Here is an 18,101-nt window from a genome sequence, read left to right on the forward strand (position 1 = left end):
GTAAAAAATATTTTGTAAATGTTGCAATTTCATTAATTGCTTGAAAAGTACACACACCATAGTAAGCGTATCTTGCAATGGTTTGTGTACTTTTCAAGCCAGCACAGCATGCACCATCCGTGTCAAAATTGACATCCCAAACTACAAATACCAGAATTCATTTGGGAAAGCTGGGGGCTCGGTGATCATTGCGTTTTCCAAATGGATTCTGCTTTCTGCTAAATCACAGGGCCTTTGACCCTCAGCGCACCTGGGTGCTCACCTCAGTGATGTAATCTTCTCCCTGCGAGCACACTGTGCACAGTGCGCTCGCACAGAGTATGTCAGCAGTGGCAACGCAGAAATCAAATTTTAGGAGGGGCACAGAGAGGGCCACAGACAAAAGTAGTGGGTACACAGACAAAAGTGGGGGGGCCACCTATAAAAGGGCAATGTGTGACGTCAGAAGCACTCCTGAAGAGAATCTTTTGCGCGGACCAATTACCAAACCCAACTGCACCTCCCCTCTCATCAGAATGTAGGCACTAAAACATTAAGTCACAAATGACCCATCATTAGCGGTTTTGTGCGCTACATTCTGATTGGAGGGGCTGCTCTTGGCTGTAGGGGGAACTTAACAGCTCTTCATTGTTGTGTGGCAGCATTGATTGCGGCCCTGTGTGTGTGCTGTGCTGATTGACACAGCACTGCAGACAGTGCAGAGAAAGTAGCCCAGCTGAGGTAGGGGGGCCTAACATACAAACAAAATATCACTCTAATATGCAATGACATGAGTTCCGAAAGTAAAACATATATGCCAAGGTGTGCGTGAAATAGGAAGAGAGATACAGGTGACAATCACAGTGACTCTCAGCTGGACACTGTCACGTGGGCTTGTTTGTATATGTTAGAGTGAGATTGGCTTTTGGTCCTGAAGAAGGCGGTTCCAAGCATCCAAGTCCGCCGAAACGCCAACTTCATACGTATGCGTTCTACGACTTCACCTCCCTTTAGTTTTTGGCGTAGACCCGAGCCACTGTTCACATAGCTTATGCTTCCTGTGTATACATGTTGTTGCCACACTGATCCATGTTCCCTTGAACCTACATTAGATGTAGGCGCTTCGTCATCTTCCCTTCATGACCTACTTTAGTCATAGTCTGACTGTAATGGAACTAGGCAACAAACACACAGGTGCTTTTATAATCAACTGCTGTTTTTGATGTTGCTTCTGCACATGCATGCAATTATGCAAACCTTTCATGCTTCTTGTATGTCTTTTGATTGTTTATTGGAGAAAATAAATCATTCATTTTTAGACATAACTGTATTAAGTACTAAGTTGCCTTGGATTGCCTGAATAAGGTACATAATGTGATTTATTGAAATTGCACCCTGACTCGGATGCACAAACACTGGTGATTCATTCCGTAAGGAATAATTCTGTATGGGAACAAACCTACTTTTGTGTATATTTAGATTGTCCAGTTCCCACTTTACAGTTGGACCTTTCTCCCTTCGGTGCAAATCATTTACATTCCATGCCATTTTTGTGTTGTCTAAACTTAGGTTGCCTTCTGCGTTTTCTTTCTGTTAGTGCTCCCTTTCGACCACAAAGCAGAACACAATTCCAATCAGGATGGAGTATGCCACAGGTCTGCTGGCCAGCTGGAGGCTCTGCAATGCTGTGCAGCAGAAGCTCTGCTAAGAAATTCTAATCAGGATGGAGTATGCCACAGGTCAGCTGGCCAGCTGGAGGCTCTGCAATGCTGTGCAGCAGAAGCTCTGCTAAGAAATTCTAATCAGGATGGAGTATGCCACTGGCCAGCTGGAGGCTCTGCAATGCTGTGCAGCAGAAGCTCTGCTAAGAAATTCTAATCAGGATGGAGTGTGCCACAGGTCAGCTGGCCAGCTGGGGGCTCTGCACAGCTGGAGGCTTTGCAGTGCTGTGCAGCAGAAGCTCTGCTGAGAAATTCTAATCAGGATGGAGTATGCCACAGGTCAGCTGGCCAGCTGGAGGCTCTGCAGTACTGTGCAGCAGAAGTTCTGCTAAGAAAGTTGTCATGGCAAAATGCTTGCGATCCCTCAGTGGTATTGTTAGGCTGCATTGCATCCTGGATGTGCTATGCATTGCCCTGCAGTAGGAACATCATGTCTCCCACCCCCTCAAGCGTGCAGAATCCCATTAGAGCCAACAGAAACTCTGCCCAGCTGCCCTACGCCATCTTTTACTACATCAGCAGGTGAGCTTGTGGGATATCTAGAGAAAGCAGTGGCTAAAGGCTAAGTACTGGAGAGGATTCAAATCAATCACACATGAGTTTGACACCAGCCCCACCATGTCCTCTGCAAATAATTTTTTTTTTTTTACATTTATAAAGTGCTCACACAGCCCACAGGCATCGAGGCGCTGTTACAGGAATTGTTTGTTTTTGTAATTGTGTTTTTTTTTGTTGCGTATTTATAACGTGCTTAAACACCCAGAGGTTTCTAAGCGCGGACCCGGGAATCGAACCTGTTGTTGCTTCGTGTCGTCTTGCTTCCAAGACGCGCACGCTGCTGCTGAGCTATCCTCCTGGGATCATGTGTTCCAAACAGTGCTTTTGGAAGTGCATTTGAGCCACATCACCGAACTGGAAAGGGGCGAATGTTATGTTATGTTATTTTGCATTTATATAACGCCTTATATACCATTGGTATGGTCTGAAGGCGCTGGTAGGTTGAACGCCCTTGGGAACCGAAGTTCATGTCAGTAGAGAGAGTCAAAGGTCCGTGTGAGCACCGGATATGTGTGCAGATGGTGTGATATTCGTGTAATAGCTGCCTCTTAGAGGTAGGTGTGGTGGTTGAGAGATCAAGAGTATGTGTTCGTTCTGGCAGGATTTATCCAGACCGATTGTGGCTGCGTTAGGCCTGAGGAGAACGCCTGGCTGCGGGTGTGAAACCAGCAGTGTTTAGCTAGAGTGATGGGGAGTATGAGGCAGATGATGGTATGAGAACAGCTATACCGAATGGTGTCATAGTATCTTTGTGTTCTAGTTGAGTGGTGGTGTAAGGCAGAGAGTAAGAGTGGTGATGTGATATGGTGGGTTACATGCTCTTCAAATTTTCCATGCAGTTCAAACCATTTCATGTAAGTCGCACAGTTCTATGCGCTCCAGTCCGCTCCACGAACTCCAGTCCGCTCCACGCACTCCGATCCGTTCCACGCATTCCACGAATGATGGAATGAACTTGAAGTACAATGTTTGTAATGGCTACATATCGAAGCCAGCACACTGCAACGAGCCCATCAATGTCACGGGCCCAATGTTGGTGTGTGAACGTTCCACACCATCAACGCAATATATCAGAAGACAATGTCAGCACGTTATGTCCCCCATGCCTTTAGTGCACATATAAGCGCAGTCAGCACAAAATCACATCACAAACTGACGTCAATGCCAACACATAATACTGCTCATTGGCAACTGATCAGTTTATGAGTGCAATGTCCTTTAACAGACATGCCAGTTTCTACTATCTGCCACAGCTGCTGCATTCTATTACTCATGGTACAAAGGTCACTAAACTGCACCGCACATCTGAAGGGTGGCCCTTTACATCTAACTTTCAAGTGTGATCTATTTCACCCCGGAGGGCTCGTAGAAACTGTCCAACCTTATTCCACTCCCAACTTATCAGGGCATTGCAGTCTTTCTCTATAAGGCTCATCCACCTCAAACATCACAGTGAGTGATACCTAGCCTATATTATTTGGATTTTAATATTAATTTGACTGAAGCTCATCATTTCTCCACTTCCCCTCCTACACCCTTACACCATGCATTCCGCATGCATACGTCTATGCACGTCCAACTGTCTGTGGAGGGCAAGGGGGGAGACATTCACCCGGAAGTGGATCACCCTCTGGGAAATTCCCAAAGTTGGAACAGCCCAGCCACTCCGCAAACACACCTGACACAAGTACTGTAACCAAGGCAAGAGCGAATGCAGCCAAGCCACCCTCCTAAAGATGTAAATAAGGCAAGTATCCTATGGGTTAATGTAACCTAAGCGCCCTCCTATGTTTCTGCTAATGAAATCGTGTAACAGCGCCTCGAAGCCCCTGGGCTGCGTGAGCGCTTTATAAATGCAAATAATTAAATAAATAAACTATCGGCGCTGAATTTTCAGTCAGCTGGCTTGGCAAACCCAGCTCTTTCCCTGGCACAGGAACTGATTCTTACAAACGAATCTAGGAACATCCTCCACACTATTAGGTACCTCTGAAGTACGTCACGTAATCACACATCAACAACAGCTGGTCTAGATATTACCTTCACAGTAAACCTAGGCACGGAGAGGGTCACGAAGAGTGAGCAATTATGAGTGAGACAAAGAGTGAGGCGCACATGGAAAGGGACTCAAAGGGAGAACTACATGAACAGAGAAGGGCACAGAGAGTGGGACTAAAAGAAGTGGGGCATGCAGCCCTGGCAGGGCCCGAGCATGAGTGGCATTTTTCAGACTCTGCCAGGGCTGAGCCCCCACCCACTTAAACCTAGACTGGTGAGTACCTGCACTTCCCTTTTTCCCATTTAAAGAGCTTCTCTGTGGAGGGAAAGGGGGAGATATTCACCCCGAAGTGGATCACCCTCTGGGAAATTCCCAAAGTTGGAACAGCCCTGCCGCTCCGCAAGCACACCTGACACGAGGGTGCCTATGCATTGTCGGCCTAGTGCAGTCAGGCTTTGGGGGTCTTCTCTGACAATCGGTTGTCGGCTGTCCATGTAATTGGGCTAGCACTGCATTCCCATTTCTAGGTGCTTTGCAATGGGTGAACAGCATTATCAGAGTGTAACGTGAGTCCGTGGTAGGCTGGGAACATGGGAAGCGGACACTGTTGAGAGACAGTTCCCGTTGTATTCTTGATACCGCATTGTACAGGCTTGGAGATTAGAGGGAAGGGATGTGAACGCTCTGCAGGAGCTGCGGGCCCAGGAGGAGGCTGGAACAGTAGTCACGTGGGCTGAGAACAACAGTGCAAATCACACAGGCTGTTGATGTGACAAAGCTGGTCACTATGGCAGTAAGCATGATCTCTTCATGACTCACATTTAGGGAGTGCAGGCAGAGCTCAAACCTGGAATTTAACAGAGGTGCATTATTATTATTATTATTATTATTATTTTATTATTGTATTCATTGAGCAGGGACCTGGCTGCAAGAACCAACAGAGCCCTTTACAGAGGTATACAGCAGTACAGGTGCAGAACGGAGCACCTTTCAGACGTAACAACAGAACAGATATACAGTGGAGGGTAGGATACAGTGGGGCACAGAGGAGGGTACAGCTGTACAGGGTGGGGAGCAGAGGGCGTCTAGTAAGGCAGTTGACTTGGGTGGGGGTGACGCATTGGCCTAGGTGTATTGGAGAGACTCCTGAAATAGGTGGGTCTTCAGTTCTTTTCTGACTTGTCGGAGCGTGAGGGCAAGTCTGATGCTGATGGGGAGGAAATTCCATAGTTTTGGGGTATAGGCAGAGCCGGCTGTTTTCTGTTCCTTCCCTTTTTGCAGTGGCAGATTGCAAGTCGGCATAGGTACCTAGGTGTACTTGGTTCACACCTTGACTGTAGCACAAATAAATGTATTAACTCCCAGCCACAAGAGGTTCTAGGAAGAAAGCAGAGGTTTCTTGAATGAATGGTCTCCAGCATTTCTATTACCAATCAAAGGGACCATGAAACAGTGGACCCCGAGAAGCCTTGCAGAGAAGTGTTAGGCAGGCTGCTGGAAGCAGGGACTCTCCTAAGTGTCCCTCTGGATCTTATGCATGGGATGGGACAGTGGACCTGGCCCGACCAACTGGGTGCTTAGCTGTCAAACTGAAGATGGGAATGATGCCCAGTGCCCCAAAATATTAAGGCCACAAGATTAATTTCAGGTGCTCACACCACCATATTGGTGTGGGATGGTCTTGTTGTCTGGACAGGCTTCCACAGCCTCAGAGAGATTGGTCAGGAGCATTGGCAGATTTACGGCAAAGGGTCCTGTGGGCAGGATTGACAGAGGGCCATGGTTAGGTGGAGCTTAGAGTGGCAGACATTTATGGCTGTTACAAGTGTGACATTGAGGAGCTTTAGGGACACATATTCCATGCACTGAAAATATTCTCATTTGGCCCTGGATGTCTGCTTGCATTCACAGTAATTTGACAATATGGATATATACACACAGATATTAATGATACATATGGTGATCCATTCTTGTATAAAATGTATATCACATTAGGGAAAACATAACCATATTTTTCGTAGTGTACTTAGGAACAATGCTATTCGATGCCACTTGCTGTGTTTCATTGCTTCCCAGGATGTCACTTTGGGGTGGGGGAGTCAAATGACATCACTTCCGGTGATGTCATCAGAGGTCAAGGGTCGTGAGGCGAGGGGTGGGCCACTTTTTTGAGGCGAGGGGTGGGCCATTTTTTTGGGTGACCGGGCCTATTTCTTGTCCCAGTCCGACCCTGTATCTGCCCCCCCATCGGTCTCACCTTCCATCTACTCTCCCCTTTCCCACTAGGAAAACTACCTTTGCCACAGCATTAAAAATGAAAACTGTTCACCACAGACCAATCCCAATTACTCATCCCTAAGAATAAATGGTGTGTACCTTTTATTTAACATGCATACATAAAGTGACCTAGTAAAAAAGTACAAACCTACAGCAAAAGAGAAGCAAGACAAGTAGTGTGGAAACATCAATCTACCGCTCTTCCCATTTTCTCTCCGCTTTCTATTTCATCCAGTCTCCCATCAAACTTCACACCCAGTCACCCTCCATCCACTTCCCCTTACTACCATGCCTGTTTACCACCACTATATCACACACCCACCATGCCTTTGTGGCCTGAAATGTGAGAGCCGAGGGTGATGCCACGAACAACGACACCCCCAGCCCCCATTCCATCTCGGCTTCAGCGTGCTCCAACAAGGTGCCCCTGAACACTGTGGCTTCTCTAGCAGGCCACAGAGAAGGGGCTTCTGATCCAGGCATCCTGTTGTGAAAGACAGACTACCCAGAATACTTCAGAATGGAAGTGGATATTTTGTGACTTCATAAATGGCATTTCGAAGCCGTAAATTGTATTTTTGCTGCATGTTTGCAGCACATTTGTAATGGAGTTGAGGATGGGAAGGAGTGCTAGCAGCTGGAGAGACAGCATGATGCAACAGCAATTAGAACTATAACCAATATCCCCGGACCCCATACACGTCTGGAAGCAAGATCTGCTACTTTGTATGGGTAATATGAAGGGCGCTATTATTATATATGGTTCAAAACTAGTCTATTAAACTTTGAGTAAGACTTTATTTTGGAATAGTGTACACTGCAAACTGAAACACTTCCAGGAGCACCTAATTTGAGCAGATAAGGCACTGTGAGATTACATGATTTGTCTAGGATCACACACTTTAATTAAGTGGTGAAGCGGAAATTCAAGCCTAGTCTGAAATGTAGGTACTTGACCAAGTATGTTTCTAGCTCAGGTTGGTAGAAATATGTTTTGAAGTTTGGGTTTGAAGACCTAAAATAATCAACTGTTTTATACAGATGACTTTCAGAGTTCCCAAGTCACATCATAAACCAATCTAACAAGGTACAGCTCATTTTAGAAACATGTTGATCAAAGACTGTATGGCAGTCATTTTGTTTTGAATCATATGTTGCACGGAGGGGACCACTTCTGTTTGCACTTTTGTCCAAAAGGTCCACTATGCAATTGTAATTGTTTCCACCACCTAGTGGAATAGTAAAACAGAGGATAACTCCCTTTACTCTTCACGTTTCCACTATGGAACTCATTTTCTAATGAGCCATAATGGAAAAAGCAGATGGGCGCAAGGAGTTTCAGATGTGAAGGTCAGAATTTGGTAGTACAGTAAAAGAGCAGTAATTCCATCACTGTCACTGTTCTTACTGCACAACTAAACACTTAATAAAGCCCACAAAGCTTTTTACACTTCATCATCAAATGACAACATCGGGTGCACAACTTTCTCGGCACCAATATGGTGGTGCTCCACTCCTCCACTGCCTGTTTTATACACATTGCCTTGAATTTGTTCATGTGAGATGCATTGAACATGCATGCTGGTCTCACAAGAGACCCTGGTGTGGTCCATCTGGATCTTTCTGCCCACCTCACATTTCTGAATTGGCCTAAAATGCCAGGCTTCGCTGCACAGTGTCTATAGGACCTTCAGGCTTTGCAGGGTGGCAGACGGGTTTGGAGAATGCCCCACTGGTCCTGGAGGCACATCAAGAGGCTGCCCTCCGCAAGTGCTGTAACCCAGTCCAGCAAGAGCACCAGAAGCAAGGCCATGTTTCTAGGCCACAATTTAGGTAGCCTGGAAGATCTTTAGAGGGGAACAACTATCAAAGTGTTCCATAGAACGGCACACCATCTTGGAACCAAGCTAGCTGACTGCATGGTTTTCTAGCCTACCTCATTAGCCAGTTGGGTTTGGCCCTTTCCCGAGTCACCACCCTGTACGTAATTGACTACCAGGAACTCTTGAAAGTTAAGTCTGGTGGAACTCAACATCTCGATTTAGATATCCTGTTCATCTGAAATGGCAATGGTGATGCTTCCTTGATAAAGTGTCTTTCTCAGTGTGTCACTTACACAATTCTTTAAGACTGGTCTTTGTGGGCTGGTGTCTACAGACATGATTACCAACTGTTGTCCTCACTTCACTCAACATCCACCTCCCTTCCTTGCCTATGGTGGGCCGAAGGCCCCTTCTCTAATCCGTATGGCATGAGCGAGTGGTGGGGTACTGGCAGGCTTTTCCAGAACAATCAAGAGGTATTGTCCACTGGCAGCTGGAATAAAAAAGATATTGATACGGGGGTCAATTTGTTTTTGCAGGGAAGTAGTAATGGTCCGTATCTTATGTAGCTACTGTGGCTACGAGAGTGCCTTGTGTGGATGATATTGTGGCAGGGCAGCAGTAGCTAAAGCCTGTCTTCCTAACATTGCTATGGCAACCTCCACCCATGGGATAGCATTTAGCTGCTGCTTGAGTTCTTGGCATAGCTTAGCAATGCCCCAGGTAAGGTGTATTCAGTAGAAGTGAGCTAATTTGGCAAAAACAAAGTCTGTAATTTTTCTGAAATGTCGGCAGATTCCGCAAGTTTGCATGAAATTGATGGATGAATTATTTGGTTTTGAATGTGTGCACATTTTCATTTATCTAAAAATATAGACAATGGAAACATTAAAAAAGTTATAAAAGTTTGTGGAAATTCATCTATAGTTGTGAAACGTTTGTAAATTTGTCAAAAGTTGAACAAAAGGCGAACATGTGCTATATTTAATGTTTGCCTAATAAACGTTGAGCACTCGTCCTTCTGATGATATGCTGAGCACAGGACACCTCCTTCAAGTGCTGGAAAGCAGTTTCCATGGACTTCAGGCGGGCCGTGCCCACGTCATTTCAGTTCTCCTCATCATCTCCCTATTTGGGATCCACTGTAGATCCAGAGATCTGAGGGGTTTCAAGCACTCTGCAGAGTTCAGCCCAGTCCTCAGGTCCCTGGTCATACAAGCCCCCAAACCCCCTTTAGAGAATGTCAGGGATCTGGCGAGGCCATCCTTGCTTAGAAAGGATTGGGAAGAAGGCAATGGTGTCACGTGGGGAGTACATTCGACTAATGTGTTGAATTTGGGTCTTGCTCGGAGGGGGCCCTACATCTTACTGCCTTAATGGTCCCGGTTTCTCATCAGCTACTCACTCTTCTGCTTGATATCGCCTTAGGGGGTTTAATACTGGAGCTCAGTTGAATTAATATGCTGTGACAAATCAACTTCCAGAGCACCAGTGGTCCAGGGATGAATATCAGATTCTAAACCATCAATCAGCCCAACACCTCGAAAACACCCGAAGGGATCAGAACATATTGGAAACACAAGCAAATTATCAACTTCCTTGTCCAATTTTGGTAACGTGGACGGAACGGCCGGCTTATCGATGCAAGGTCGTGGATTGCTGGTATGTTGCAACACAGCGAAAATACAATTATTACCCAATGATAAAAGGGACTGTCCAGTCAAGGTTATAGACAAATATCTACTTTATTATTATCACAACAGACAGTTCTAGCACACTACAAAATAAAACCCACCCTGTAAAGGAATGCAGAGGACAGACAGGTTCAAAGAAGGAAAAGGGATGCATTCTGGATACTGACAGGAGGGTAGTGGGTAAAAGTAATTAACCTCAATAGTTCAAGGATACTTGATTTCAACACAAAGAGAGCAGTGGGCAAAATAGCAAAATATCACTAGGGGGCTTTGGGGAAGGAGCAGGGGGACAGAACCACAATGTTCCTTGTGCTGTAGATGTTCTTGGTGCTGAACATGGTCGAGTTGGTTTCAGGGCGCCTTGCAGCTTCTGCGGCAGAGTTCAAGATGGGAGACAGCTGTGGGTATCAGGCGGCAAGCAGTTCAGCGAGCGAGGCTGTACGGACAGCTGCAGGCTGGCCTACATGGTGGCTTGGGGACCCAAGTTGTTATCTCAGTGATGTTCAGCAGTTCTGAAGCACTGGTCGAGATGTCTCAGATGGCTTTAGCGACTGCAGTGTAACAACATTCAGCTTTGCAGTCGGTTGCTGTTCAAGGGGCTCGACTGGCTTGAAAATGTCCTTTAAGGCGGACATTGGTAAAAGCTTGTCGATGCACTCATTCTAGCTTCTTCACTGGGCTCTTGTCATCCTTTAAGGTGGACAGCCCAAAGCTGAGGAGAGGGTTGCAGGCTGCTGCCTTGTCCTTGGTTTGGTACAGAGACTTTCTGGTACTTCACACCTAGGAAGCTAGCTGCAGAGCCTAGCAGGGCATGCTGTGTGCTGGCTGGGTACTTGTTGTGGAACTTCTGGAGGATCATCTGGATTCAGTATCTCCCTCTGTTCCCTGGGGGATGGTTAGGGGAGGGATCATACTTCCCTCTTGGAGGTCCTGGCCTTCCTTTACTGGTGGAATATGTAAGGCAGACTGTACCTTCAGCCAGGGTCCAATGCTGAGTTCTTCTTGCTTCTCCTTGCAAAGTCTTCAGATGATTTTCCAAAAGAGGGGCTTATCCCTCTTTTAAATCCAAATGGGCCACAGTGATTGGTGTAGACTAAGCCTACCTTATATAATTAACCCTGGTTTCCCACTGACAATCTCCTGTATCCGTGAGGTCATAACCATAGTTTTTTGCAACAGAAAAGGTGAAGGGGAGAAAACATCTAATACTAAGTTCCAGCCATTTTCCTGTCTGTTGTGGATCAAAGGGTCTCTCTGGTTAATTGAGCTCTCGTGGTTCCTGATAAGAGTTGCACATCTCCCTTAAAGCTGTGAAGGGACCAGACTTTCTGTCTCCATCAATTCACACATTCCTACCTTCTGAATGAGGTCTCCCTGTGGGGATGACTACTGTAATCCATGCCTTCCCAGACATGACATTTCACTGTCCATTGATTCTAAGGGTGGGAGCTGGCTTCAGGTTGACACAGTGCATATCAAAGGTGTGTTAGCATCTGCAGCCAGGCCACATGTGGGCCTGTTTGAATTAAACTCTGATTAGTATGCACAGCTGCCTCCAGCAGCAGAGATAACAAAAGGAAAGGGCTGTTCCATGAAACAGGGGGGAATGTTTTACCTTCCCCCTTCTGAGAGAATATTGTGTAATCCTGGCTGTCATATCCCAACTAAGTATGACAGGGGAGTGTCGGAGTAGGGGCTCTGAATTTTAACATTTAGGTTTATCATTTCAGCATGCACATGTTAGCATGGGTTTGAACTGCCATAGGGGCCCAGGGTGTGAAACTAATTACTGAACTCAAGAGTGTGAGTCTCAGGCAGAATTAAATAGATGCCAAAGCACAGAGCACATGCTTGAAATTGCACTTTGCTTCAGGATGATATTTCAATGAACTGAGCTGCACTAAATATAATAGTAATCTAAATGAACATACTAACTAACCCAACCCCGGTTAACATGTAACTGAATCCCTTAATAACATTTAGTGCAAATTAGTCCATGATGAAGTAAGCTGAATGTAGATTGGGAAAATGCAGGATGCTCTGGAAATGTGAATTTAAACAAGCAGGCTGAATCTGCACTGGGTGATAAAATAAAAACTGTGAAGTACTGGCAAGCTGTCTGGTGCTTAAGCAGTCCTTATCTGAGTTGACCCTGGGCAAAGCAGGCAGAAAGATTGGGGAAGATCTCCATGCCAGACTGAATCAGAAATACTGCCAACATATCTAGGTAAATATGAAGTTAAGAGAGGGGCTTCTGTTGTGAATGAGACCAGATAGTTGAGGTTAGGAGTTCACATCATTTTAGGTGCGGTCTATTTTTAACATGCATGCAATACTGCGTTTATATTTTCAAAATTGTACTGTGTTTTTTTTAAGTGTATTTCTCTTGCCAAGTTCCATGATGCCAAGGACAGTTGGCAAGACTTGGCACAGATAAAGCGCTGAAAGCTATCACAAAAAGAAATGTATTTGCACTGTGAAATACCATGTGGACATAAGTGTAATTCTGTGCAACTTGCATATTACTATTTTACGATAAAAAAACAGATTCCAAATTAACTTTTAGTGTTATTGCATTTATTCTGCATTCAGTCCCTTTTATTTGACATGCATAAAGAGACAGAGGTGTGGTAAGAGATATCCCAAAGTAAAGTAGCTGCCGTAAGATGTTTATCTAGCGAGATTGAATGATTGTGCAGTATTTGAATTGCATTCTTTACAATTGTTGAAATTCAGCCAAAAGGGTGTGGTGTGGTATTGTACATAAGGTACCACAGCAAGGCATGAGCCATCCATCCAGAGTGTATCAAGTCCAGTATTTTGTTGGCTGTTATTGACCCTGGCAAAAATAATTATTAGGCAGTGTTCTGAAATTAGTCTCCCCACTATGAAAAAACCCCAACAGGTTACCACAATATATTTCCATGGATTATAAAATACCATCACATACCACCATCATAATAAAATCCCACAAAGTAATAGATATAAAGCCAAAATATATCCAACAGGGGTCGGCACCCGTAGGCTGCGTCCACCCACAGTACACAGGTTTATGTGTATGTCGTGCGCTGAGCATAGGAAAATGTGTGTGGATTAGCCCCACCCAATTTTTGGAGGTTGATCTACCATCATTCAATTTCTTTTCGAAATGTTTTTAAAAAACAGGCGAGTGCACACCCACCGTGGGGATGGTTGAATTCCTCACATATGCATCCTTTATTTCAGACACGCTGTCGTAGACCAAGAATTTCCCCTTCATTTATGCTAAATCCTTTTGAGTACACTGTAGCCACCAAATATGGTCAAGGCCAACTCTTGTCTTGTGGGGTCAGGCAGCGTAAGAGTTAAATCAGTGATGAAGCCAGGCAATGATTTTATTTATTAACATATATGTTTTTAATTAAACAGACATCATAATTACAGGAACAAGAAAGTCACTGTTCTAATGAGCTCTGATAATGGGAGATGGAGAATACACACAGCAATGAGACAGGGCCACCACAAAGCACCCCTCCGCATGTTCAGAGTCACTGTGAATAGGCCACTGGCCAGACCCAAGAGGGAGGGAAGTTGATGCTAGGAACTCTCCGGCACCGCATTAACCCAGCTCTTAAATGCCATTGCATTTCCTGACTTGATGTCTTATAATGCACACAATTAACACTTTGCAGAACCTCACGAAGCATGTGTACCATACACAACAGGGGAAATATATTCAAGTGAAGAAGTCATTTATCAAATTCATGAGGTTTGGGATGAGAGAGGTTTGTTCACTTTTCGCAATCGTTTGTGAATGTATATTGAGCCAAACGCTTTAAATGATGTCCTTTTTCTTTTACTTATTTGTCTAGGCAATAATTGAGCATTTGCCATTAAAATATATTGAATAACATTCAAGTGTTGGAAATAATTGGTCCTCTGGTTCAAAGTGTATTAAATGGATTCACAGTTGTAAATACATTTTTAACCAGAGGACCAATTCATTCCAATGCTTGAATATCACGTAGGAAACATTACGGAAAGTGCGTTGCGTTTTGTAATGCACCACTAGTGTACGAGACATTTCAGAGCACATAATGGACTGATAGTTACAGGACTGCATACCAAGTGCTGTCTGTAGTAGTGCCCTTGGCTTTGCTTCAAAAAGCATGTCCGAATTGGAGATTATATTCAAGAAGCGGTGGTAGGGGAATTCATATACAAGTACAGTATAAAACACTACATGGCTCGTGTTCAAGTGCCCTGTAATTTAATTGGAGGGTACCTGCTACGTTTGCACCAAGGTGCAAACAGATCCACTCAGCGTCCTTTTCTGGAGGCATTCTCACCTTTACATCTCCCTTTTACACTCTGCCGTGCAAATTGAGTAAATACTGCCCACCATTTATGCATGGCAGGCCGGATTTACAATGGATCCCAAGGCATCTGCCTATGCTTTGCTGGTGTCAAAAGCAAGTGAACGCTATAGGAAACCACATCATTTAACCCAGCATGAAAATGGCATGCTGGTGTAAATGCTGGAGTATTTGTATGGCAGAAAGGAAAGGGAAGGAGGAATCGTCAATGAAGATCCGTGCCTCATCTGCACCATACACATGAAAGAAAATATGGCACAGAGTCAAATTCCTCTGTAAAATGTTTCCGCATACATTTTACTTCATGCCATATCGAACATGAGCCCCTATAGGGGGCCATTTTCTTGAAGTCTCTGGAGCACACAAAGATGCGTTAAATCCAGGAGTTTGCACTTTATAGGATTGTAGTTGGTTTGGTAGGCTGAGGGGTGGCACAGAACGAGATTATCCTTTCTGCCTCCCTTTCCAGCTCCACCTGCAAAAGCCACTTATTTTTTTTGCTTGGATGTCGTTTTCATGGCGACGGAAAAGCCTTTGATTCCAAGGACTACGCCTGCGTTTGGCATTTGCAAAAAGCAGGCAGATTCCGTAGAAATTCATTGTAAATGCCTACCAACATGCGTGGGTGGCAGAAGGCATTAACGTGTCCTTGCGGTATGAAGGGCAAAAATGTGTGTAACCCCGTTTACACCATGTTTTGCACACATTTGTGCACTTCATTGTGCAATCGGCGAAGATTGTATGGTGAGGACCAAAGTGCACACAAGTGCACACATTTTGGTCGTGCCCTTCGTGCAATTTAGACATTTTTGAAGATGACATTATATGAGATGTAAAGAATGTAAAATCCAGACGACATTGGTGTAAGGGTAAAGGGGTGGTTTTACTTACCACACGTGTATCCGATTGGCAGTTTGGCACTGAACTGATTGGGCAAGCAAGAGGAGATGAATGTGAGAAGATGCCGTAGTTTATTCTACAGTAGTAGGGCACGGGTGGGAAAGGCTGCACCACCCTTCCAGAAACAACTGGTTTGCAGGGTGCTAGAAATTGGTGTGAAGAGAGTAAGCCCCATCCATTACAATAGTATTGAATTCTACTGACAAATGCCAGGTAGAATGCCAAAGGGCCGGATAGAATTCCAGAGGCCCAGGTAGAATGCCAAAGGCCCAGGTAGAATTCCAAAGGCCCAGGGAGAATGCCAAAGGCCCAGGTAGAATTCCAAATGTCAGGTAGAATGCCAAAAGCCCAGGTAGAATTCCAAAGGCCCAGGTAGAATTCCAAAGGTCAGGTAGAATGCTAAAGGCCCAGATAGAATGCCAAAGGCCAGGTAGAATGCCAAAGGCCCAGATAGAATTCCAAAGGCCCAGGTAGAACTCCAAAGGCCAGGTAGAATGCCAAAGGCCCAGATAGAATGCCAAAGGCCAGGTAGAATGCCAAAGGCCCAGATAGAATTCCAAAGGCCCAGGTAGAACTCCAAAGGCCAGGTAGAATGCCAAAGGCCCAGGTAGAATTCCAAAGGGCAGGTAGAATGCCAAAGGCCCAGATAGAATTCCAAAGGCCCAGGTAGAACTCCAAAGGCCAGGTAGAATGCCAAAGGCCCAGATAGAATGCCAAATGCCAGGTAGAATGCCAAAGGCCCAGATAGAATTCCAAAGGCCCTGGTAGAATTCCAAAGGCCCAGATAGAATTCCAGAGGCCCAGGTAGAATGCCAAAGGCCCGGATAGAATTCCAGAGGCCCAGGGAGAATGCCAAAGGCCCAGGTAGAATTCCAAATGCCAGGTAGAATGCCAAAAGCCCAGGTAGAATGCCAAAGGCCCAGGTAGAATTCCAAAGGTCAGGTAGAATGCTAAAGGCCCAGATAGAATGCCAAAGGCCAGGTAGAATGCCAAAGGCCCAGATAGAATTCCAAAGGCCCAGGTAGAACTCCAAAGGCCAGGTATAATGCCAAAGGCCCAAATAGAATGCCAAAGGCCCGGTAGAATGCCAAAGGCCCAGATAGAATTCCAAAGGCCCAGGTAGAACTCCAAAGGCCAGGTAGAATGCCAAAGGCCCAGGTAGAATTCCAAAGGGCAGGTAGAATGCCAAAGGCCCAGATAGAATTCCAAAGGCCCAGGTAGAACTCGAAAGGCCAGGTAGAATGACAAAGGCCCAGATAGAATGCCAAATGCCAGGTAGAATGCCAAAGGCCCAGATAGAATTCCAAAGGCCCTGGTAGAATTCCAAAGGCCCAGATAGAATTCCAAAGGCCAGGTAGAATGTCAAAGGTGCAGGCAGAATGCCAAAGGCCCAGGTAGAATTCCAAAGGCCCAGATAGAATTACAAAGGCCCAAGTAGAATTACAAAGGTGCATGTAGAATGCCAAAGGTCCAGGTATAATGCCAAAGGCCCAGGTAGAATTCCAAAGCCCCAAGTAGAATTACAAAGGTGCAGGTAGAATGCCAAAGGTCCAGGTATAATGCCAAAGGCCCAGGAAGAATTCCAATGTCCCAGGTAGAATTCCATAGGCCCAGGTAGAATGCCAAAGGCCCAGGTAGAATGCCAAAGGCCGATGTAGAATGCCAACGGCCCATGTAGAATGCCAAAGGCCCAGGTAGAATGCTAAAAGCCCATGTAGAATGCCAAAGGCCAGGTAGAATGCCAAAGGCCCAGATAGAATTCCAAAGGCCCAGGTAGAACTCCAAAGGCCAGGTATAATGCCAAAGGCCCAAATAGAATGCCAAAGGCCCGGTAGAATGCCAAAGGCCCAGATAGAATTCCAAAGGCCCAGGTAGAACTCCAAAGGCCAGGTAGAATGCCAAAGGCCCAGGTAGAATTCCAAAGGGCAGGTAGAATGCCAAAGGCCCAGATAGAATTCCAAAGGCCCAGGTAGAACTCGAAAGGCCAGGTAGAATGACAAAGGCCCAGATAGAATGCCAAATGCCAGGTAGAATGCCAAAGGCCCAGATAGAATTCCAAAGGCCCTGGTAGAATTCCAAAGGCCCAGATAGAATTCCAAAGGCCAGGTAGAATGTCAAAGGTGCAGGCAGAATGCCAAAGGCCCAGGTAGAATTCCAAAGGCCCAGATAGAATTACAAAGGCCCAAGTAGAATTACAAAGGTGCATGTAGAATGCCAAAGGTCCAGGTATAATGCCAAAGGCCCAGGTAGAATTCCAAAGCCCCAAGTAGAATTACAAAGGTGCAGGTAGAATGCCAAAGGTCCAGGTATAATGCCAAAGGCCCAGGAAGAATTCCAATGTCCCAGGTAGAATTCCATAGGCCCAGGTAGAATGCCAAAGGCCCAGGTAGAATGCCAAAGGCCGATGTAGAATGCCAACGGCCCATGTAGAATGCCAAAGGCCCAGGTAGAATGCTAAAAGCCCATGTAGAATGCCAAAGGCCCATGTAGAAATCCAAAGGCCCAGGTATCATGCCAAAGGCCCAGTTGCAGTTTTAACTTATATGTGTAAATTAGCCCTATCTTCCATTTAGCAGAAGTGTGTAAGGTAGTTATTTTGTCTTGTGTTCCCTGCCTTGGTCCTGGACGAATGCTTGCTTGACAGAATGCCTGGTGAATGTTATGTCTGTGGAATGTTTTGGTGTGAGTGCTCCTGCACGTTCCATGAATGTTGTTGTGAAGCAGCCCGTGGAGTGGAGGCTGGTGGATGTCTCCTGTGTATCTTCCCACTTACTTACCCTTGGAGGTACCTGATA

Source organism: Ambystoma mexicanum, chromosome 3q (assembly GCF_040938575.1).
Source record: "Ambystoma mexicanum isolate Mex_15411 chromosome 3q, UKY_AmexF1_1, whole genome shotgun sequence".
Lineage (NCBI taxonomy): Eukaryota > Metazoa > Chordata > Amphibia > Caudata > Ambystomatidae > Ambystoma > Ambystoma mexicanum.